General features: G+C 39.3%; 1 protein-coding gene and 1 pseudogene across 1 annotated transcript in view; both read left to right on the top strand.

The window, feature by feature from the left end:
* The window catches only part of LOC135209478 (nicotinamide phosphoribosyltransferase-like), a 44241-nt pseudogene extending 31792 nt beyond the window's left edge, over positions 1 to 12449 (top strand).
* The window catches only part of LOC135209623 (AP-3 complex subunit delta-1-like), a 145601-nt gene that overhangs the window by 84644 nt on the left and 36245 nt on the right, over positions 1 to 24712 (top strand).

The raw sequence follows: 24712 nt of genomic DNA, 5'->3' as shown, positions 1-24712 counted from the left end.
TTTTGTTCCACCATTAAAGCTTTCAAACAACACTTCACCGTGTGAAACACCAGTTCGAAAGTTATCTCTTATTTATTTTGTTCGTCAGCCAACAGTTGGCAAAATTACCCTCCTCAGTGCAAAGGAACCCAGAAAAGAAAGTCAAATGCCAACCATTTTGACTACCAGAGTTGTGATCAGAGAATGAAAAGTCATATTCCTTATACATTCTTCTGTGCCATCCACCTCTGTTGGGTCAGTGCACAAGGGCAACAAAGAAAATGGGTTTTTATGCAAGAAGAACGTTAAACCACAGCCCCATTTATTGAAACTCAAGAGGAATCAGTTGTCAGCACCAACACTTTCCAGTATAGATTCCCCTAGATCCCTTTTGTATGTCCAAACATCTCTTGAAAACACTGTCCAGCATCAGAGTCTTACACAACCTCACATTTCTTCACTGAAAAAAAATTGCCTCTCAAGCCATCAGCCAGGTGGGACTGTACAGAGAGCAAGAGTTTGCAGTTGAGGAATATTTTGCAGACAGTACATTCCTCTGTAGAATATTTTACACTTATTTTGTAAATACTGTAGTGTGATTTTTTAGAGAGCTTTCTTGCACTGTCGGGCAGACCACATAAATCTGATATGCAGTGCAATGACTTCTTTTTTGCAAAGTAATTGTAGCCTTTAGATTTGTAGCAAGCTTTAATGAACATTGTATTGTTTGTTTCCTACACATCTCTTGTAACAACTTACTTTAACTTTTGGCACATGATTAAGACAGCTTTTTACATAGTGAACAGTAACCACAGATTCACAAGATGAATTATTTATTATTCATTCACATCATAATCCTTGCACTTATGAAACTGGCCTAAGGTAATGTAAACATCTAGATAAATCTAACTAGTTATTGAGTGAGAGAAGCTATAAACTTCACTGACAGGATTACTAACTTTGTTCAGGATATGCATATCTGGGTCTGATCATAGTATTGATTGCATAAAAACAATGCGTACAGTAATTCATTGGCACTATTTCTTCTGTTAAGACTTTGGTTGTCTATCACCTTTCCCTACTTATTTCACCTCATGATAAAACTAACAGGTCAAGTATTTCAAAAAAAATATTTTATATTTTAATTATGGTAATGTAACTATGGGGGTTTGGGAGTGAGTAAGCAGAGCTGCTTATCAATCCAAAAACCTGTTATCAATCTCAAAATTCACTAAGAGTACCACAGGTGTATTCCTTCCAGTGAGATATGTACTGAGCCCTGAGCTTTCTCAAATGCATAGTGAAGAAATGAGCTAATGACATGGATTCAGTCCTACATCTCTCCAAATTTGGCACATAATGTTAAAATATTACTGACTTTGCTACCAAGCAATCCCTTGTGAATAAAACAATAGTGCAGGAATTGGTCAGAATTTATGGAATGTGCAAAAGCTGTCATGACAGCTTCCAGTATCCAATGGTTTCTGCTTAGGGTTCCTTCTAGTGGACACAAATTGATGCCATATTGGGCTTTGAGAAATAAAGCCTCAGCATTTGTAAGATTCCAGAGACACAGATCTGCTATAGGGCTTCGAAAAATGAAGTCTCAGCATTTGTAAGATTCCAGAGACAGGTCTGCTATAGCTTCACTTACTTGATTACCTCTTGCAGTTTGTTCCCTTTGGGATTTATCTGTTGTCTCTGCTTGGTCTACATTAGCAACAGCAGCCAGTTATTTTAATGGCCTTTGGGGACTGAAATCAACTTCAGGCATTTTCCTTGTATCTGCAAATATCAGAAGACTTTTGTAGCTGCTTGAACTTCTGGCCAAAAAGGTGTTTGGGTCTAACACTGTCATAGATTTAACACCAGAGAACAAATTCAGGTGGAGGGCAGGCCAATAGGGTTAGCCATTGACCAAGTGGAGTATTCATAACAAGTGATCTGGGCTAGCAATCAAATTGATGTCATCTTTACTTGCTAAACAAACCCTACATCCCAAGGAAATCAGTGGAACCAAAGTTGCATATCCTATAAGCTTTGGGATTTTGTTCACCGCCAGCTGAACTGAAGAACATGAAGTAATAAAAACTGGCTAAAGATACCTCATATAAAGTCACATAATTGAATCAACGTGGAACTGGCTAGGTGCAGCCTTTGAAGAGGAATGGACATAATCACTAACTTTAACAAATATGTATGTGTATGTATATTAGGTAAAGTAGTTTAGCAAAACCAATGCTTAGCCTATTTTCGTGTAGCTGATGAATACTACATTAGAAGGTCAACTTCTGGGATATAACTTATGGTTAAAACAAAAAAGAGTAATAATTTTTTTCAGGGAAGGGTAGAATATTTATCACTTGCTATTCATTTTAGGGCATCTTTGTTCTTGTGTATCTAAATTGCAGCATTTGATAAGGAACAAGTAGGAGAAACTGTCATTCAGCTCTTGATCTGTTTTTCTTTATTGCAACTTTTCAAAGAGAATCCCATTAATTAAAAGATTCTGGAAAGCCATTCTTTCTTGTAAGTCAAAACGATGATTGTGCCTTTGTCTGTTATGTCTGCAAAGTCATTTTAAAGTTCTGTCTTTCTTTACACTGGTTTAATAACTTTTTATAATTTGTTGAAAAGTTTGCTCATGACTTCATTGAGATGATATAATATTTCTATGACCTTGATGTTCCTATCTTCCTAGCTTCTCAATATATATGCATGTTTGAGCACCTGATATGAATTAGTAGAGCATTTTAAGCTCATCCATGTTATTCATTTATTAAGTTTAATGATTCTTATGAGAATTGCAGTTACACTTCTGTTTGTTTTATCACAGACCCATTGCTTATAATTTAGCCCAATTTTGGGGTTCATGAAATGCCTGACACATCTGTCTTTTGTTGGTTGTTCTGCAGATGTGCACAGCAGTGTCACTTTTCCTTATGTGCTGAACTGTTTAGAGGTGACAAGGTCTACAAACTTGCTGATTATTTTGTCAAGGATTCCACCTTCAGTTCACTGAAGTATTAATCACTTTCAATCATCATTTTATGCCATTCAATGATCTAGCAGTCTAGTGAAATCTTATTTTATAGGTACAGGTAATCTCTGCTGACTTTGTATGGAGAGGAGAAAGTTGCTTTTGTTCAACTTGTGGTACTTCTATTGTTGTTGTCGGTGTTTTCAGGTATTTTGTGCTTTTGATATTCATTTTGGTGTTGGGAAGTGCTGATTAGTTATGAGTTATTTTATAAGTTAGAGTCTTGTTCTTAATCCTCTGTTTGTTCATGAACCTTACCTGCCAGATATATATAGCTGTATTCTCCGAAGTCCGACAGATTTCAAAACTCCCGGCACACGCAGTGGTCGGCCAGTGGTAGTACCCATTTCCCGCCGCTGGGAGGCGGGCGTCAGGAACCATTCCCATTTTCTGTCAGATATTTCTGTCGCCGGTGCAGCCAACAAGTGTTTTCTGCACCTCCGTCATTGGATTTTGGAACTCTTTTGGTCACTTGAGTATCCCGATTGATTTTTTTGTTTTTATTTGATTTGGATCGGTGGTTAGGCATACGCTAATTGTGGATTGATTTTGAATTTGGCTTGATTTTTCCTTTAAACTTGAGATGTCTGGATCTAGTTTCGACTAGCGCCAGAGTATATGGTGTGGAAGAATGCAAGGTGAGGCTACCGAAATCTTCGGTAGACCCTCATCAGTGTGCGCTAATTGTCGGAAACATGTTTGTGTGTCTGATGATCGCTGCAATGAATGTGAGAGTATGTCTTGATTCTGCGTGAGGCGTATGAATCATATAGTCGAAAATAGAAAGAGATAGGGTAAGAAGGAGTGTAACGCCAGGTTTACACATCCAGTGGAATTTATCCCTCCTAAACCTGTGATGCCTTCGGGCCCTACATTAGTGTCTGTGGAGGGTAATACCCTATCAATGATTCTTGAATCTTTGCGTAGCCTGGAATCAAAGTGCAAGCATTAGAAGGTGTTAATAGTGCAGTGGTGTGTAGTGATAATGCTCCGAGTGTTGCGGAAGGGGGGTCGGACAAACGATCTGACGTTCCTTCGGCAAGACCTGGGGGCGTTTCCCAGGCTTCCAAAGTTCGTAAATGGATCGTGAAAGAGTGTTTTTCGTCATCAGAATCGTCCTCCCCGCGCAGCGGTTGGAGCTTTCGGAAGCAATCGCGCCCTTTGAAGAGGACAAAGACGATAGATGTCGCACAAGCGGCCGCCGCCTTTGATTCCTCAGAGGAGGACGCTGCACATCCCTTAGCCCCTTCTGTTTTGCGGTCGTCTCCAGAACAATTCGAAGATCTCCCACCGAAAAAAGAGAGCAAAGGTGCAAGATGTTGCACAGGCGACCGGCACCTTTGGTCTAAGGGAGAAAGACGCTTCACGTCCTTTCTCTTCTTCTGTGTTGCGATCGTCGCCGGAGAGAGGATGTCTTTTGACGACAATGCTTTTGAGCGCCCTGGTTTGCGCTAAGGATATACCTGTGGCGTGGTCCATGTGAGAAGGAGGAGGGCTTCCCCTCGCCCCTCGTCCTTCTCACAGGATCAGCCCTAAATCGAAGAAGATTGAGAATTTGACAACATCAAATTGCCTTATTAGTTGCAGAGAAAGAGGATAATTCACGTCACAGGAGGAAGGATGATAAACTGCCAGTCAAGAGATCAGGCAGTCTCCTTCTCATCGCCTCGCTTTTTCTCCTGTTACCTCGCCTTCCAGATTTCGTGCAACGAGGGTCTGCAGAGCACGACCGTTAAGTAGGCGGCAGCGAGACTTGACGCCAGGCCTGACGTTCGACTGGGCGCTCGGCTCGACGCCGGGCGGGACGCTCGGCTGGATGCCAAGAGTGACGCTCGGCAGGATTCTCGGTGGACGCTCGGATTGACGCCAGGCATGGCGCGCAGCTGGACGCACGACGTAATGTTTCTTCAGACATTCGCCGAGATTCGGAGGATAGTAATGAATCTGAAGAAGAAAACTTGTCGGAGGAATTAACTGCAAGAACAATCATCAGCAGTATCTTCAGATTACCAGGTTTTTGGTTCAATTGCTTTCGAACCTCCTTTGAAGAGAATTTTAACCTGAAGCCCCGCAGTCGCCTCCTTCACAATTGCTATCGTCTAAGGCTATCAAGACTCCAGGATTGTTGAAGATGGCTACTTCATTATCAACAAAAAGGGCTTTTAAGAAAATGCAGAATTGGATGGAGTCAAGAAAAGCCCGAAACAAGAACGCTTTCGCCCTACCCCCTTCAAGACTGACAGGGAAGGCAGGTCTTTGGTATGAGACAGGGGAGGAGATAGGTTTTAGAGCCCCCTCATCGTCCCAAGGTGACTTCGCTACCTGGTAGATGCACCGAAGAGATCCCTTTTGTCGACGACGAAAGTGCCCTGGACCCTTTCTGAGATGGACCATCATATGAAGGGACTCTTCCGTACGATGAGAAGTTTTCAACTTTTTGGATTGGTGTTTAGGGGTCTTGGATAAACCGGTCGCGTAGTCCTGATTCGCTTAGCCTCGAGGAGCTGTCCAGCGTGCTTGCGTGCATGGACAGGCCGTCAGGGATGGTTCGGAGGAGTTGGCTTCGCATTTCTGCACTTCGATTTTGAAGAAGAGAGCGGCCTATTGTGGTTTTACTGCAAAGGCGGTCTCTATCTCTCAAAAGGCAGAATTGTTGTATGCGCCTCTTTCGAGCCATCTTTTTCCTCAGGCTATGGTCAAAGATCTGGCTGTCAGTCTACAAGAGAAGGCTACCCAAGACCTCCTAGCTCAGTCGGCAAAGCGTACGGTTGTTTCTTCTACGTCGGCACGGGCGCAACCGTTCAAGAAGCAGAAGCCCTTTCGAGGTGGAGTTTCCTCGAGAACATCTTCTCGAGGAAGTACACGTTCCAGAGGCAGAGTCTCGGCTAAGATCAGAGGAAAGAAATGAACCAGATATCCTTCAGCCACCAGTAGGAGCCAGGCTTCGACTATTCTCAAAAGCTTGGATAGAAAGGAAGGCGGACAGCTGGTCGCTCAACGTCATCAAGCGGGGGTACAAGATTCCTTTCTTGAAACCTCCCCCACTGTGCACGACACCCAAGGATTTATCCCCTATTTACCATCAGGAGAAGCAACAAATACTTTTCGATCTGCTCGAGCAGATGTTGGAAAAGAGAGCGGTGGAACAGGTCGTAGACCTGGAATCTCCAGGCTTCTACAACAGGATATTCCTGGTGCCGAAACAGTCAGGAGGTTGGCGACAGTCTTAGATGTGAGCAGTCTGAATCGGTTCGTACAGAAGCAGAAATTCAAGATGAGAAAAAACCCCCCCCCCCCCCCCACCTCAGTCAGTTCTTGGGACCTTAAGACCAAACGATTGGATGGTTTCATTAGACCTTCAAGACGCGTATTTCCACGTCCCCATCCATCCACAGTCGATGAAGTATCTTCGGTTTGTCCTAAAAGGGACAGTTTATCAATTCAGGGCGCTTTGCTTCGGATTGAGCACATGCCCCTATGATCTTCACGACTTTAATGAAGAACGTGGCGAGGTGGCTTCATCTTGCAAATATCAGAGTCTCTATGTACCTGGACGACTGGCTCATTCGTGCCTCCACTCAAACGCGGTGTCTGAAGGATCTTCAAACAACTTTATCGTTGGTGAAGTCCCTGGACTACTGGTGAATTTCGAAAGTCACATCTGATCCCAACCCAATCCATCTTGTTTATCTGGGGATTCAGATGGATTCAGTGGCTTTTCGAGCTTTTTTCCGTCCCAGGGACGTCAGCAGCAATGTTTAGACAAAGTGACAGCCTTCCTAAGAAAGATTCGTGCTCGGTGAGGGAATGGATGAGCCTGCTGGGGACCATTTCCTCGCTGGAGAAGTTTGTTTCCTTGGGAGACTGCACCTCAGACCGCTACAATTTTTTCTCAAGGAAAATTGGAAAGAAAGCAAGAATCTGGATATGAGCTTAAAAATTTCAAGAGAGGTAAAACATCACTTAAAAAATGGTGGCTAGATCCAGTAAAGTTGTCGGAGGGCGTGTCTCTCAAGCTTCAGAGCCCCGACCTAGTGTTGTTCTCCGACGCGTCCACCACGGGGTGGGGAGCAACATTAGGGGGGGAGAAGTGTCAGGCACCTGGAGAGGGGCGAAACAGGTGTCCTGGCACATAAACCTAAAGGAAATGGCAGCCATCTTTTTAGCTCTCCAGTTTTTCCAAGAAAAAGTCTCTCATCGAATAGTCCAAGTCAACTCAGAACAAACACACAGCTCTGGCGTACTTGAAGAAGCAGGGAGGAACACAGTCTCGGTCCCTTTTTGCACTGGCAAAGGAGATCTTGCTGTGGGCAAGGGCACTGGACGTCACGATCCTTACAAGGTTTGTAGCAGGAGTAGAGAACGTCCGGGCAGATCTCCTCAGCAGACGAGGTCAACTTCTGCCAACCGAGTGGACTCTGCATCAGAAGGTATGCCAAGAGGTGTGGGGGTTATGGGGACGTCCGCTAGTGGACATCTTTGCGACGTCCAGAACGAAGAGGCTTCCACTGTACTGCTCCCCAGTACTAGACCCAGCGGCAGTGGCGATAGACGCACTTCTCTGGGACTGGACGGGGATGGACCTGTACGCCTTTCCCCCGTTCAAGATCCTAGGGGAAGTCATGAGGAAGTTTGCGGCGTCGGAAGGGACGAGAATGACTTTGATCGCCCCGTTCTGGCCGGCGAGAGACTGGTTCACAGAGGTCATGGCCTTCGTAGTAGACTTCCCGAGGACGCTTCCAGTAAGGACAGATCTACTCAGACAGCCCCACTTCGAGAGGTACCACAGAAATCTCTCCGCTCTGAGTCTGACTGCATTCAGACTATCCAAAAGTTGGCCAGAGCGAGAGGCTTTTCTAGGTCAAAGTGGCGAAAGCTATCGCCAGTGCAAGAAGAGCTTCATCCAATGCAGTGTACCAATCGAAGTGGGCAGTCTTCAGGAGTTGGTGCAAGAAGAACGGCATTTCCTCCACCACGACCTCTGTGAGCCAGATTGCTGACTTCCTTTTGTATCTGAGAAGGGATCAAAAACTTGCAGTCTGTACAATCAAGGGGTATAGGAGTGTGCTTTCAGTTGTCTTTAGGCACAGAGGCCTGGATTTGGCGGACAACAGAGACCTTCACGATCTCTTGAGATCTTTTGAAACAACGAAGGTTCAACAAACCCAGGTTGCCGTCTTGGAACTTGGATGTAGTTCTGAAGTTCCTCATGTCCAGTCCATTCGAAACCTATGCATACAGCTTCCCTGAAGGATGTTACTAGAAAAGCTATCTTCCTGACTGCTCTGGCGACGGCGAAGAGAGTCAGCGAGGTACAAGCGATTAGCAAATACGTGGGCTTTAAAGGTTATAACGCGGTTTGTTCCTTGAGCCCAACGTTCCTGGCAAAAAATGAAAATCCGTCCAACCCTTGGCCTAGGACCTTCGAAATTAAAGGATGGCCGAAATCATTGGGCGTGAGCCAGAGAGAGTTCTGTGCCCTGTCAGGGCTCTAAAATTCTACCTAAAGAAGACTAAGGATTGTAGAGGTCTTTCGGATAACTTGTGGTGTTCGGTAAGGAAGCCAAATTTACCAATGTCGAAGAATGCTTTGGCTTTTTTCTTGAGGGACACCATCAAGGAAGCGCATTCATCCTGTCAAGAAAGTGATATGAAAATGTTGAAGGTGAATGCGCATGAAGTGAGGGCTATTTCTACGTCGGTAGCCTTCCAAAAGAACATGGCACTTAATGACATCTTGAATGCCACATTTTGGCGTAGTAATTCAGTGTTTGCCTCTCACTACCTTCGGGAGGTGGTGAGGGATACATACGAGAACTGTTGCTCTTTGGGCCCATATGTCGCAGCAGACACTATATTGGGTACAGAGAGTAGCTCTCTTCCTATCATTTAGGAAATAATATGTTAGTGTGGACTTTTTAATTTTATTTCTTTTTATTTTTTATTTTTAGTTTATTATTCTTATTTAGGTGTTTAGTTTATTGTGGTCTTGGGTCGGCCGCCTTAGGCGGACTTCCCTCCATTAGCCTTGGTTATACGAAGTTTAACCAGATAGGCTAGGTCAGGTGGTAATGTTTTTGCTTCGCCCTCATAATAGGGTAAAATAAAAAATTTTGTTTTTTTCACCTTGTGTGGTCATGCAACCCGTTGAACAAATCATACTGGAGCGCACCAGCGATATAGGTCACGTCCTTGCTGGCACCTCCAGTGAAGCATTAACAGCATTCGGTGTCTAATCAACACCTATATGATCTGTCACATTGTGGTCACGCTCCCCGTGGCAGTTCATTAGAGCGCACCAGCTACACAGGTCACGTCCTTGCTGGCACCTCTAGGAATGCATTACCCAAAAAAATTGGAGGTCTATAGTGTAGGATCTAGTTGTTTTGTGGTCACGTCCCCGTTGACAGATCCTCTAGAACTCAACAGCATCGCAGGTCACTACCTTGCTGGAGTCTCTAGTAAAGCAGAAGCAGACTTGGGTGACGGTACTCACGAAGTCAGCTATGCTAACAGGTAAGGAACCAAGATATCAATCATGTAAATTGGAATTGTTTCCCAAAATCCGAGTCTGTCTCCCCCTTCCTCCAAAGGTGGGATTCAGCTATATATATATCTGGCAGGGAGGTTCATGACAAAATGATAGTTGTTATGATACAATAAAGTTTGTTCATACTTACTGGCAGATATATATAATCAAAGTGCCCACCCACCTCCCCTCAGGAGACAGTGGCACTAGAAATATCTGACAGAAAATGGGAATGGTTCCTGACGCCCGCCTCCCAGCGGCGGGAATGGGTACTACCACCTGCCGACCACTGCGTGTGCCGGGAGTTTTGAAATTCTGTCGGACTTCGGAGAATACAGTATATATATCTGCCATGTAAGTATGAACAAACTTTTATTGTATCATAACAATATCATTTTATTTTTGTTTTGGTGTAATCTAGTTTTGCAATTTTCATGATAATTATAATATTTTTTTTGTGTTTCTGTTTTTTGTGTGCTTCAAATATATTGAGCAATTTTTTGGTGATAGGACTACAGTAGTATACTGAGATACAATCATCCTCACCTTCCTCATGACCTTCAACCTTCATGAATGTGATACAGGTAGAGGCATGTGTTTCTAATATAGTACCTCCCATATGTGCTTAATGAGTGTAGTGTTTTGGGAATCGTGACTTATGCTACAAATCCATGATTTTATGGAACCTCCCTTGGTTCTACACAACAAATCTATGGACATTTTGCATCATGATCTACTACAGTAGTACCTCTATGTCATTGCCTACAATTGACAATTACAGTGCAGCTTTGTACAAAACTCTGTTTAAGATAAAACACGTATTTTACGAATCCATTCATCACAAGCTGCACTGTACCCTCCTCCCTTCTCCACACACTTCAAGATGGAGGTTACCACAGCGGAATGAAAGGACATCCTTTCAGAAATTGGAGTTTGGTCTGGTCATGTACAATGGTGTCCTTCTTTCAAGATTTATCAAGATGGTTTGGCTGGGAAATGTTCACATTATAGTTAACTGATTTGTAAAAACTAATTTTTACTTTGAAATTTTTTTTTTTTTTTAATTGTGCCATGTTGTGTATGTAATGTCACTGTCATAAGATGATAAGCTACTGTTACTGGATATGCTTTCCTATATTCTTTTTATAATTTCAGGACTTGCCTTTAGTACCAGTGTTTGAGGAATGGGGGAGAGCTACTAAAGGAGTACACTTTGGAGGAGATACGAGAAAGAGCAAGTTAAACTTCAGTGACATTGACATCATGAAGTTCCTAGCTGAAGAAGTAGTTAAGGTAATTTGGTGTAGCAGCGCTCTTTTATGTGATTTTCGATATTTATTCAGGAAGATGAATCACATATATCTCCATAGAAAAGTGAATCACAAAGTGCAACATGAAAGTTGTTCTGGTTGAACCCAGTCTCAGTAGCAAAGAGCTTAAGTTACCCCAGTCCCACATCATTTGGTTAAGACAGATGTAACAAAACAGTATGGCTTACCTGAAGTTTAAGTTTTGTTGATTGGGTGAGATTGAGACTTTAAAATTATAAAGTGTTCCATGTATATTAAAGATATTAACATTCCCTTTGTTTATTTAGTAGTCTTAAGGGGTTAGACTCATGGGTACAATTCAGTATTTTATAAAAAAAGATAAAAAGAAAGTGTCCATTTTCTCACATCAGTAGTCAGAAGGTTCAAAATGCCTTTGCTGCCCGAAGATGAGAGGGTGTGTTATTTTTTTACTCGGTTTCTTCAAAAGTACAAGAGGCAATGTTATCGTTATCAAAAGCTTCTCTCCATAGTGCTCCAAGTCTCCTTATGGTTCTGTTAGTATCCAAAGGTGTCATTGATAACTTTTTCAATCTTATGTTAAGCAGAGTAAGAATACAAATAAGTTTTGATACAGTGAATTAGGTTGATCTAGAAGCACACTTCAGATTTCATGTTTATCGAGTTGTATTGTTACAGTAATTTCTTTGTTGCAGTAACTTGAAATCTAGTGATGTGCTTGATGTGAGTAGTACTGTAATGTTTTTTTATCTTTTTTATCTTGTTCCAGTACATATTCCCTTTGAGAGCCTAGAAATGTGACTCACTAGTGTTTTTAAACTAATTTGTCATAATAATAATAATAGATTCCTAACTCGAAAGGTACCAAGTATTATTATCAGAGAGTGGTGAACAGTGTTGGATAATATGAAACTATTGATTCCACATCTCTTACCATTAACATTTTGTGCTCAAAAATGATAGGACTTTAGTTGTTTGTTCTGTCAATCAATTTGATTGTTAGAAAGTTTGAGCAATACTTGTAGACATTTAGGTAGTTGGTAATTACAGTATATAACTAGCGGAACCAACTAGCATTAATGTTATGGGATGATAAAGTAAAATGTTAAAACTTCTTTTCAGCATGCAAGTGATTCTCAGGTAGTTTGAGACATGCTAAATGACTTAATCAGTATCTCATGTCTTTTAGAGAATTTTCTCTGTGCCACTAATTTTTACAAATTATGAAGAGTTTTTTAGATGTTTCTAAAACTTAAGGAAGCTTACCACTCAGGAGTGAAATGGATAAAATGAAAACTTCAATTCACTGGCAATTTCTACTTTCAAAAACAAATTTGAATAATCCAACTTTTAAATTGGCAAATTGCTTAACTTTACACTATTTTACCAGACCAGTCCTGTGGGATTGAAGTATATATGCTATTATATTTTTGCCAGTTGTTAGATTAGGTTACTTTACAAATAAGAATTTTATGTGTAGTTTGAGTAGGTTGTATTTTTGTTATTAGGTGAAATTTCTAAGAGTACCATAGGTATATTGAATTCAGTGAAAGTTGAAACTGTTATTGAAGTAATGTTGTGTATGTTGGGAGTAACTTCTGGTGGTATTTAGAATTATGTATTGCCTTCTTTCTAAGCATGACATAATTTTAACTCCACAGGTAACTAATTTTGTATACATATAGGCTCATTATATTCACTCTATTTTGCTCCATATACCATAAGACAATCCAAAAAAACTTTAACTGGTTCTACTGGGTTTCTTCACTGGGCAATGCAAAAAGGAAAACAAGAGGTTAAGGTTCTCTGATTGGCTTCAATTTTTTCTGAAATGGTTAACAGTAAAACCAAAAAACCTTATACTACTAACAAAGACGATTGTAATGCTGGGGTCAAGTATAATATTTTGTGTTACAAAATTTAGGAAAATAAGCAAGATTGAACCAATTATTTTTTTCTGTCATTAGCAGAAGGACGTCATAGCAAAGAATTTATGCCTCCATTTAGTCAAGTTGCATTAATGGGGATCATGTGACACTGCGGTAAAAGGATTTGTTTTGATCCTTCTGCTGGAGTGCAGAATGAAGTCTGCGTGAAAGTTCTCAATTATGGTGGTTGTAGTGTTGCTAGTGACAAATATTGTCACCGGTACTCAAAGTCCAGGAAATTGGTGTTGAGACATTTTAAGCTGCCTCTGAGTGTATCTAGATACAGTCTATTTGTTTTATAGTATAATCTGTAGTGATCATTGCTAGTCAGTTGAAATTTAAGTACTGGATACAGTTGGAGAGAAATTAAATGGAAGGTAGCCCCATCTAAGATGGGTAAAGATTTACAGATATTGTGAGAGAGGAGAGAAAAATCATAATTTAAATAGCTCTCAGGATATACAGAGGTACAGTATGATACTGAAAAAGAATCAGAACCATTTCCATTTTTGTCTCTTATTACCATCTTCAGTTTTCATAAGCATTAATGTATGTCTGCAAGCTTTGTGTACGAGTTCATCCATCCATATGAGAGAATCAGAAGTTGCTGAACTACAGAAATTCAATGATTAGTGAAAAATGTATTGTTTCACTCAGCTTGATACTGAATGAAATTTTATTTTTTTATTTTGCTGCTTCTGTCATGTATTGCTGCGTGCAGTTCAGCAAGTAATAATGGACAGTTCTGTACCTTTCTATATTATCTTGATATGATTAAGTCCCTTGTCACATGATTAAGCACTGCGTCTTTTCATTATGCATTTTTTTATTTGGGGGGGTTTTTATGGCAAAATTTATACTCTATAAACCAATATTCATTTTTGTATATGACCAAAAATATTTGTATAGCATATGAAATATATTTTAAAAGGGGTTCTTGATAGTTTTAAAATAATGCTTTTCCATAGAAAATCACACATTTTTATTGATAAAAAATCTTTTTATAGTATGTAGATGGTTAGGTAAAAGAGAAACTCAAGGCCATCAATAATTTAAATATCTGTAGCTTGAATGGTTTTTGAAATGTTTGCTTGTGTCAAGCTATAGTTGTCTTATACGCAATAATGCTATATGTATATTATGTGAATGTCATTGAAGACAATTTTAATCTGTTAATATTGTTTATTAATTGGATAAGGTTTTTCTTGAAGTTGGTTCCTATTAGTATCTTACATAACAAAATTGATTCTGAACAAAAGAGTTCATCAGGTGTTGGAGGGAATAGATGAAGCCATATTCAAAGTCACACAAACATGTTTATATCAATTTCTGTGTCATTTTCTCCACCCAAACTATTAGTTTTTAGTTCAGGATTTAGTTCTATTTTACAACTATGCAAATGTCATAGAATTTAGGTCTTCATAAAACTCTTTATTTTTTGTAACAGGAAGCAGTTCAAAAAATTTTATAAAGCGGCGGTAATTCTTATAGATGACAAATGTCTGAGGATAATGCCTTTTTGGTACTACAGTACATACTACCTGTATTTGCTGAAACATCAAACCTTCAAATATGTATGAAGGGAATTTTGAGATTTATTTTTATCTGTTAAGCTTAGAAACAGGTTGTGATACTAGTTGAATTCCACCACCAGTGGTCCTGTGAAGATAGATATTATACAGTATTTGTAAACCTGTGAGGAGTTATAAATTTGCGGCTATTTTATTCTTAAGAAACTGTCTGTTACTTTTCTTCATAAAGTCTACTGATGAGATATTCATTGCGTTAGTTAGAGACCAGCATCTTCAGTATAGATATACTTCTCAACTATAGCATGTTTGTCCCCCACAGAGAAACTCAGCAGAGTCCCCTAGAGAAGGATGGTACAGTACCTGAAGTATAAAATTGTATGTAGAGTCCCTATGACCGAAAAGACCTTTGGATCCCAACCAAGAGACCAAGAATGTAACTTGACTAAACTTATGCTTGGTTGAAATGGAGCCATTGATTGATTGATAATAATACGTAGTAATAATAAAAAAAAGTAAACTGACATGGCTGACAAACAAAAGTTATTAAGGTTGTTTGCGACACATCCTGGAGCTTTCTTGCATATGACACCTGGAGCATAGGTTAGCAGGCACAGAGGTGCCTCACTATGTCAGAGTTACTGAGTTTTTGAAGCCATATCTGGATCCAAATACGTAGTACTTACTCAACAGTGATTAACTATGTTCCTAAAGATATAGATTTTGTTTTTTCCTTCAAATTTGTTACGTAGGCTTTTTGTTTTAATTCTCTAATTTTCTTGATTCCATAAGTTTTACGGGTTGAAGAATTGACAGTTGATGAAGATTTGCTGTGCATGTAGAGTAGCATATTCAATTCATCTCTTTGTTAGAGTGGAGTGTGTTTATGGCTGTGAATTTGATAGTGTTGACATGAATTTCTATTTACTGCATAAACAGATTGGTAATTTGATCATATTTTTGTGTTTGTTCATCAGTTGGGTTGTGGACCTTTACAAAAAATTTTACAGGTCACGTTCATACAAAATATGAAATCTGAATGTACCTAGGTTTATGATTGAATTAACATTTCTCGATGATTGATTAAGTACTGCAGAAAGATTTTTATTTTCATTGTGAAATGAAGTATTTAATGATTAATTGTATGCAGTTACACAAGGCTTGAATCTGGCTTTAAACTGTTGCATCAGAGTCACTTACAATATAATATATTTCAAGAAGTCCTTTTGAATAAACCAGTTTTTTAATCTGGGAGTGAAATGCTTAGTACTACTTGTAAACAAAGAAAAATCATTTAAGCCTGATATTAAATGACAGCAAGTGTGGATGAATTATATTGTAAATTTGATTGTGCAAGATTATTCTTGGATTTAGAGTTGGTAGGTAAAAAACTTATTTAAATACATGACGCTGAGATTCTGCCGAGTCATGTCCGATCATTGTTATGAAGAAGTGAGCAGCCCTCATCCCTTGTTTATTGTGTTAACTTAATTTTTACTTAAGCTTGTGTGGTTCTGTAGTAGTACTTCTATTGAACCGTACTGAAATAGATTTCTAAATGGTTTTGTACTTAATATTTTACATTTAAGGTAAGGTTGTCACTTACACTATCTTAAGTGGTTTTTATTATGTATTCTGTTGAAACAAAATGTACTTAGATTTTTATCATGTATGACAATTTGAATTTTTGGTATTTCCCCGGGGTACGTACAAGTCATGAATCAGAACAACTATTCTATTGATAGATAAGCGAATTTGTAAGTGCGGTGTGGAAATGGTGAATACAAAATGTATTCAGTGATGTTGTGTTTGTTTTTATGTATGGAATTGGTTAATGTGTGGTAATATAGTCTTTGCATCACATAAGCTATGATTTTAATTAGCTTAAGTCATTAAAAAGTTTCACAATCGCTGTATAAATTTATAGAATTTGTTTTTTATGTGTTAATCTGTTGAGTAAAAGTCACGTCACACGTGAATTGAACTGCACTTGAGACTTTTGGTATATTGAGATAATTTATCATCGATGATTCACTAAATATTTTTAGAGTTTTATTTAGAGTTTTTAAATAAAGGAGGAAATACATATAAGATTTTTATTTCAGACCTCTTCTTGCTGTACAATTATTCTTTTATTTTTCATGTTGTTCTTGTATTTTTTTGTATTGCATGCTTATTTTTTTAGTGAGAGTATCTTTTCAGCAGGACTTTTTTTTCAGCTAAAGAGCCATAATGGTAGAATGTATGTAGTACTGCAGTGGTAAAGGAGAGCACATTGAAAGTAGACTGCTACGGTGTGAATCATCTTGAGTCTGCTACGGTGTGAATCATCTTGAGTTATCAGACAAGTTAATTTATGTATTATCAGCTGATGATAAACCTTTGCCATGATTTCAACTTTGAACTGTTGGTAACCAATCAGGCCAGGTAGGATGCTGCCTCTGGCCTAAAACTGTTGAGCTTGACAAGACCTCTTGATTTTTTACTTTTGGTAAGTTATGGCTGCAAGAGCGTAGGAACTTCAATTGCAATTTAATTTGTTTGTGGTTAACCTCTGTAACCCTAACCAAATTGCTTCTTGGGTTTTATTCCTTATGCTTTATTATTTTCTCACTCCATATAAATAAAGCAATAGCTGTCTAGTTTGACATTGAATTGATACCTGTTTGCTTGTTAAGTTTCTTTTCTGCTTTTACTTTTTCTGACAAAAAATCCATAAATTAACCATTGAACTTGCATGTTTGTGACTTAAATTTTCTCTTTCAATAGGAAAGGAAGGTACAATACTTGAGTTTGGAGGATGATCACCCCCTTACCTGGGTCATTACCTAATAAAGACAATACTGAAGCCAGTTTTAAGTGGACTGAAGATACAAATGCTATGACACTTATATTCAAAGCAAAGCAAGTTTGGCAAAATATCAGAGACACACACTAAGGCAAGGGGTTCTCAGTTTTAATAGGTGATGGTAGATTCAATTTATTTATTGGTGATGTAAGTTTACTGACCTGTCAAGAGCATATGAAGGAGGTTCTCCCATAGCTGAAGAAGTTCTGTGTTTTAAGTACCAAGATTAGAATGATAAGAGTTGGACGGTACGAAGAATCCATGAAAATAATATAACACCACAGCCCATCTTCCTGAAAGCTGAACTTATCCTCGTCATCTTAAGGTAAACCTCGGCTTTAAAATGTATTTTGAAAAAAGCTTTAGGGTTTGTAACTGCAAACCATTGCTGTACCTTTTAAAACATATCTTCCAATCAAAAATATAAAATTTCAATTGATCTGTAATTTATTTGATAAAACCAATTAGTTATACATATTTTAGACCTCCCTGACTGTCAGTACCTCGATTTAGTCTTGAATGAGCATAATCTTACATTTCGTTGACTGAGATTAAGTCGGCTGGAAAAGGTGTGGTTAATTGGTTGAGGTCAGTTGGAAGGCAGACTGCGTCTACAAACTTAGTATTATAGCTCTTGAATATAATAAGCCAGCTGTTCAGAATTTGAATTTAACTTCTTAACTAGACTAACGTTGCATCTTTGCCTCCTTGGATACTGGGAATTTCGACATTGTTTTCTCGCCCTCAGATTAATCAGGAAACTGACATTGCGTAGGATACGTTGAATTACAGCAAGTCCCTTAGTTTCGTTTTTGCCCTTTATACGTATCTTGGATAGCGAGAGATAAATCAGGAAAGGAAATCACGATTCCATGTAATGATGGTTCAAGAAAATACGAAATTGCGTTTTTTTTTTTTTTCTTTTCGTGACCGATTCGCGTAACTCTGGAGTTTCGTTTGCATACTTCTTAAAAGTATTGTTATTATTATTTTATTCAGCCTGACCATATATATTCATATGTAATAGACTAACAAGAGTTTATAATCTGCTTAAGCAAGCTTCCAAGAATAGATTGCCTTCTACTACCTACGCATACTGTAGGACATGGCGACACGATTAAAATAATTGTACCGCCGCTAATTTCATGGCAATTGATATATGGAAACAACAAAAAGAAAAGTTTATTTGACATTGATAAAATGGGTAACATTTTTCCTCGAACAGATATCTGTTCAAAATTCAGTTCCATTTCTGAAGCCTCAAATAAGAATTCTGTGGCTTGCAGTAGAACTAAGATTGTTTTTTTTATTTATATGTAATAAATAAATAAAGTGAACTGCGGACTCCAAAGAAAAATCAATCATTAGCAAAGTTAATGGGATTCGTGTCTTGCTAACGTGTACACAAGTAATAAAGCGTAAAATGATGATTATAATATAAACAACGAATTTCTCAAAAGTTGATTTATTGACTTTTCTTCTGGTAACTTCTGACAACGTCGAAGCAAACAGGAGACTATGTATAATATTGCCTTTGTGTCCAACGCCATGGACCATAATACTCGTACGTGACATTCGGAGATTTTCTCTATTATTCAGCCACGCTCTTTGTTTAAAATCCCTGAAATTAATTCAGTCTTGTGTCCAACGAACGAAGACAAAATATTTTCTTCTTCCTCTTCTTCTATAACCACTGAGGCACTCGTGCTCGCAAGTGAGGCTGTGGTTTTTCCCATGAAACAATAGCAATATAAGGGTGTTCCATGCTCGCCGTAGTTGTACATTTTATTACACCGGAATGAAATTGTGCGTTATTCTCACTCTCATTATTACTGTAAGCTTAGTAATCGCGGATGAGCCAGTGTACAGAATCTTCCGCAGTATAACCATCCTTTTAATACTTCATTCGTGCAATCTGTTCAGAACTTTTATAACAGCAATAATCCTTCACTAACAATAAAGTTAATAATAAAAAATATATCATGAAACGTTAATAGAAAGTATCCGTTGTTCCGCTAAGTGACAGCAGCTTCTGAGTTTGAATTCTGTTGTAAAAGTGATTTTAGCTCGGCTTGCTTTAGCATTCATGATGGGAAGTATTGCATAACACCTGGGAGGAGAGTACGTGATGCCGTCAGGTGGACTCCTGTGGGCCCTGAGGGGTAGGAAGACCCAGACTTATTTTATGAGAATTATGAATGATGGGTGTGGACAGGAAATGATATATGTAATATAAAGCCATTCATGACTTCCATACCATTGTGAGTTAGTGATAAGTATAACCCTCCATGTACGTAACCCTTGAGATCGTTCTAATTAGTCTCCTCAAAATGCCAAGTCGAAAAATCATAACAACAGCAGACACTATACGTCCGGGTTTATGCGGCCCATCTGGAAAAAGCATTTAAAACTCGATTCGCATATGTCCCTCGAGCAAAGGTTTGGGGAGATTGTCAAACGTCATGGTCACATGACCTCTCCCACTACCTGTGTAATTCTCGCAGATTGTAAGCAAACTTACGTGCGCTCTGGTGGTTTTTGAGGCCCTTCGGTTGCGTTTTCTGTGGTTCTCGTTTCTCGCCACAGGAAGGCTTTTCATTATGATAATCTATTTCGGTGAATTTATAAGTATTTGTAAAAACGACAGATCTCTTTCGAATACTTACGATATTTTGTTTAGCTTTTGCTTGTCGCATTTTTGTCGATTTTGTGCCTTGTACAGAGAGGCTTTTTCATTCACTCGTTGTAGGCGTCTATAATAATATGTTTTGGTGAATTGACATATAAGAAACAAGCAACAAATCTTTCGAATACTTTCGCTATTTTATATAGTTTTTGCTTATTTTTCACTTATAGATATAAAAAAGCAGAAGCTTAATTTTTCAAAGAATATTTTCACCGATGACGAAGACATTTTTCTCTGGGATTAAATTGGCAACTTTTGAAATGGCAGATACGAAAGAAAAGTGTTAAATAGTAAATGATATACAGTTGTAGACCGATAGAACCATCGAAATTTAGTCAGGCATATCTCCTAATGTTATGCACTGAATTTACACAAATAAAGACTTTAAAACCCCATTTTTCAATTACGTGGTTCTAACAATATGGAGCTACAGAACAGAGGAGAATGTATAAATTCGGTTTTATTTCACCATCAAGCTTGCCAATTGGTTATATATGAAAAACTTTTTCTTTTAAAAATCCTTTTCCTGGATATATGTATCAACAACTCTTGACCTGTAGCTTGATAAAATTCCTTTTGACCGTTTAGTTGCGAAGATGTATTGTATCATTTCAAAAGCAAACTAGTAATTCACATATAGGATGAAGAAGAATGTTCCATTTTAAAGTGTAATCATACTTTCATGGATATTTTACGAGTTTAGTAAATAGATACACTCTCCATTTGCAATAGTCTCTTATTTAAGTAGCATCAAGCAATAACCACTGCCAGCTGAAACAGACAGAAAAAAGTAAATAATTGCTTGTCAGTATGATAATGTGCATCATAACGATATATCCTCTATAATTCTCTATTCTTACTTATAATATCGTAAAACGAGGACTGATCATTCTCTTGAAAAAGCAGACGAGGAGAACGCGACCAAACGGCGGAATCGCGAGCCGCGTTTAGGTGGGCGGCGGAACGCAGGTTGACAACATCTGTTTTCGTGAAGTGAAGTGACAGCTCGGACCCCGATTTTTATGTGACGTTATTTACCTCCCCTTTTTTTGACACCATTATGTAGCCGGGTTTGCCCGCCGTCTCTGTCGAAGTCGATCAGCGAAGCGATTAGCAATGGCCCTGCGGAAAGTTAAGGGGAATCTCGAACGTAGTTCGACAAAAATCTGACTGACTTGGTGAGAGGAATCCGGAATAACAAGGAGACGGAGGTAAGATTTATTGGACCAGAGGCCACTTTATACGATATTTACGTTAATTTTTAACCGTAGAATAATTGTAAACTTACATCTGGTGGTGTTTTTTTATAAATCATAACCAATATTTTTATTTATCGGGTTTTATTCTGTTTTGTCATTTAGAGAAAAAACATTGCAGCAAATCCTTACCTAGGACAGAACTTTCAGTGACGGATGTTCTGTTTCGTTAGTTCTAACCGTAGAATAATGATAAAATTTACATCTGTTATGTTATTATAACTTATAACCAATATTTTATTGTTTATCTTTTTTTCTGTTAAAAAAATTAAAAAATGCAGCAAATGCTTTAGGACAGGATTTTTTTTTGATTTGTGTTGGAAGTCTATTTACCTAGTACGTGAATTCTCACCATACCAAGAATATTTATCCTTTTTAGTCTGTTATATAGCTATGTTATTATAGGCAGATCATAACCAATGTTTTATTAAGCTTTATTTGCTTTTGCATTTTTTAAACAATAGGTACAGCAACTGAAATACTTATTACAGCTACTTAAAATTTGACCGAAGTCGTTAGATGTAGTAAGTGTATAGGCTAGACTCGAGGCAGATCCAAGCCGATATTTGAGTATGTTTCGAAGGTAATTCTAAGCCATCATTCCGCGGTGAAGTAGACTATGGCAGTTGATGTTGTCCTACATTATTTTACTTACTGATTAAGAATTTAAAGTAATATTTAGTATTCGGACGACTGTAATTATCACCCAGGGGCCAGTACTAAACACGGCGAAATACATTGGACGCCCCAATTATCAGTGGATGTCGTATTCGCGGTTACGTTTCTTGCAGGGTAATTCTAAAGAATAGTTCCACACGGACTGCAAGGAACGTAACTGCGGATACGACATCCATTTTGGATTGGGGCGTTCAGTGTATTTTGCCGTGTTTAGTATTGGCCCCTGGGTGTTAATTACAGTCGTCCGAATAAATATTACTTTAAATTCTTGATCAATAAGTAAAATAACATAGGAAAATGTCAACTGCCATAGTCTACTTTACCGCGGAATGAGGGCTTAGAATTACTGTTTCTAAATTTATTAAATGTTTTTTCAAGCCGATTTGTATTTTAAAAGTTAAATTAACTACTAGCCTGCCTTGCCCTAACCAACTCCATCTTGAAGTAGGGATCATACGAAAAAGGCAAATTCAATAAGTTTTTTTCTCAAAGGCAAGGCTTTCTATTGAATTTCGAGTTAACATCTCTAAAACAAATTAGTGGTAGAACTGAGTTAATTACTTGATACTTAGAAATACCCAATTATCCTACCACCAGTGGTCGAATAATGGCTTAGGCGTGTTAGCCAGTGGCATTTCTTTTATCTGAAAACTAAAGGCCACTTTATGAATTGCAAATCCTCCCCCCACACCCCCCATCACCTAATGTGATCCAGGATATTGTAATTATCTAGTCCAACCGGGACTTCCCTTTACTTAACCTGACCAAAACTGTATAAACAATAGAAAACATGTTGAGGTTCTTCGTTACTTGTCCTCGTCTTTGTTGCCACATCTAAATGAATTGTTTGGCCGGAGCTTCTCTCACGTTGGTCTCGTCATTATTTTTGTTACATAAAGTTAAAGGCTTCTGATGGTTGAACCAAGCACTTTCAACAAAAATGAATACTATAGCATAAAATTGATAATTAAAATTGCTGCTTTGTAATTACAACCTGATGTCAGTCTTCTCATAGCTTAGTATTTTGCAGGACACTCCAATGATTTTAGAGACAACATATTTAGTGCCATTTTTTCATACTAGCCTACCATATTTTAAAGCTACGTTTAAAAGATACGTTGTTAATATGTTTGGTTTTAAAAAAAAATTCTTGTAAATCACTGTTGACACTGATAATACAACTTTAAGCATAAATGGTTTAGAGGGGCCAGTCTATTACTAAATTAAGCCAAAATTTTATGAATAACACTACTGCCACCTTGCAGGTAAAGCATGAAAGTAAGTGTGTCAATCAATTTAAAAAAATATTTTAGAGAGCAATTGTTACTCATAAACAATACTTATTGTAAGCTAATTGAAAAAAAATTATGCATAGATCAGGACATTAGGCTGTTTTGAAGAGCTCTTCATGGTATTGCGTCAATAAGTCATAATTAAGACAGTTTTGAATTGTTGAAATAAGATATCGGAAAACTTTCTAAAATGTTACTACTTTTTCCATGATTATAAGTTGAAAGACACAGGTAACCAACTTCACTTTGGTGTGGTAATTCACAAATAAAAAGTTTTGTTCCGATACGTAATACAAACCATCGGTCCTTTAACAATAGGAAGTAGCTAGCGGCAGCTGGAACGGTCGTAAGCTTCGAACAAGGGAGAACGGTAGTTAACTGCTTGTCCGATCGTGCGCGCGCGCGACTGGGAGGTAAACAAACCACTTTTGCTTTCGGCCGTGTGAGGATAGGACGTGCTCGTCATCGCTCTGCCCGCTTTGTCGTTTGCTTTGAGTATCAGCCCTCTTTTTCCTAGTGTGTTTGAGAGTGTATGCTTGTAAGTACTTTACATTTCTTCTTTTTTATATTAATAATGAGTGATCAAGAAATGGAGATTTCGCCGCGCCCCCCAGTCACCCGTAGAGTGTGTCCCGGGCTGGAGGGGCGTAAATGCGGCGGATTCAGATCATTTGTGGATGTGGATCCACACGAGGTTTGTACTCGGTGTCGGGGGCGAGAATGCTCCCGCACCGAGCCATGTGTAACATGTATGAATTGGTCCGAGGCGCAGTGGGTGCTATACGAGGGCAGGAAGAGACTTAGGCCGCCAAAGAAGTCATCGGAAAAGTCCAGTGACTCCTTTGGTAACGGACACTTCGTCTTCTTTCCTGCCCCCCGGCCAGCCCCCACGTTTCGCGCCTTCCCCTGCGGGGGCGGTAGCGGACCGTCTCCTCTCTCGATCCGTCGAGTGTGGAGGAGGGCGCCCGCTACCCGGACGTCCAGTTGTATTCGGGGTCTTCCGTCCGCTCTGGGTGGGGTTCTTCTCCCCCCAGGCGAGAGGAAACCCCTCTAACTAACCCGACTGTTGCTTCTGCAGGTGGTGCCATCAGCGAAGGACGACCTGGGACAGGTGTGGGAGTCGCTGGGACTGCAGGGAGTGCCTAGTATACAGGGGTTGGATTCAGCGGTTGGCGGGGTTGTCGGCAGTGGTCACTCATGGTACGGTAACCACTACCACTACCACAATATCTACACCAGCTTATGATATGCCACCGCACTTGGTGTATACACCACATGTAATGTCGGTGACACCCACGGCTGCAATACAAAAACCGATTACTGCCGTACCAAAGAGGACGGTGCCACCGCCACCGGGTTCTTTGTGTTTTTGCCGACCCCGGACTTCCACTGCCCCAAGAGTACCCCCCTGACCTGCCGCAGTGCCGAGAATGACGGTAGCTTGCCGACAGGACGCCTGGCTCTCCTGCGGTAACCTGCCGTGCCTGCCGTACCTGTTGCTGTCCCTGCTGCTCCTTCCCTTTCAGATAATGTTCATGCTGTTCCTGCTGTTCCTGGACCTGTTTCCTGTTGTTCCTGCTGTTGGTGGTGCTGTCACAGTCTCAGGTCTTTCCGGACAGGTGCAGTCGGGCCCTGTTGCTTCGGCAACTGCCCCGGCT

This window comes from Macrobrachium nipponense, chromosome 38 (assembly GCF_015104395.2).
Source record: "Macrobrachium nipponense isolate FS-2020 chromosome 38, ASM1510439v2, whole genome shotgun sequence".
Lineage (NCBI taxonomy): Eukaryota > Metazoa > Arthropoda > Malacostraca > Decapoda > Palaemonidae > Macrobrachium > Macrobrachium nipponense.
The sequence above is the reverse complement of the archived record's forward strand: the minus strand, read 5'-3'. Positions and strand labels throughout refer to the sequence as shown.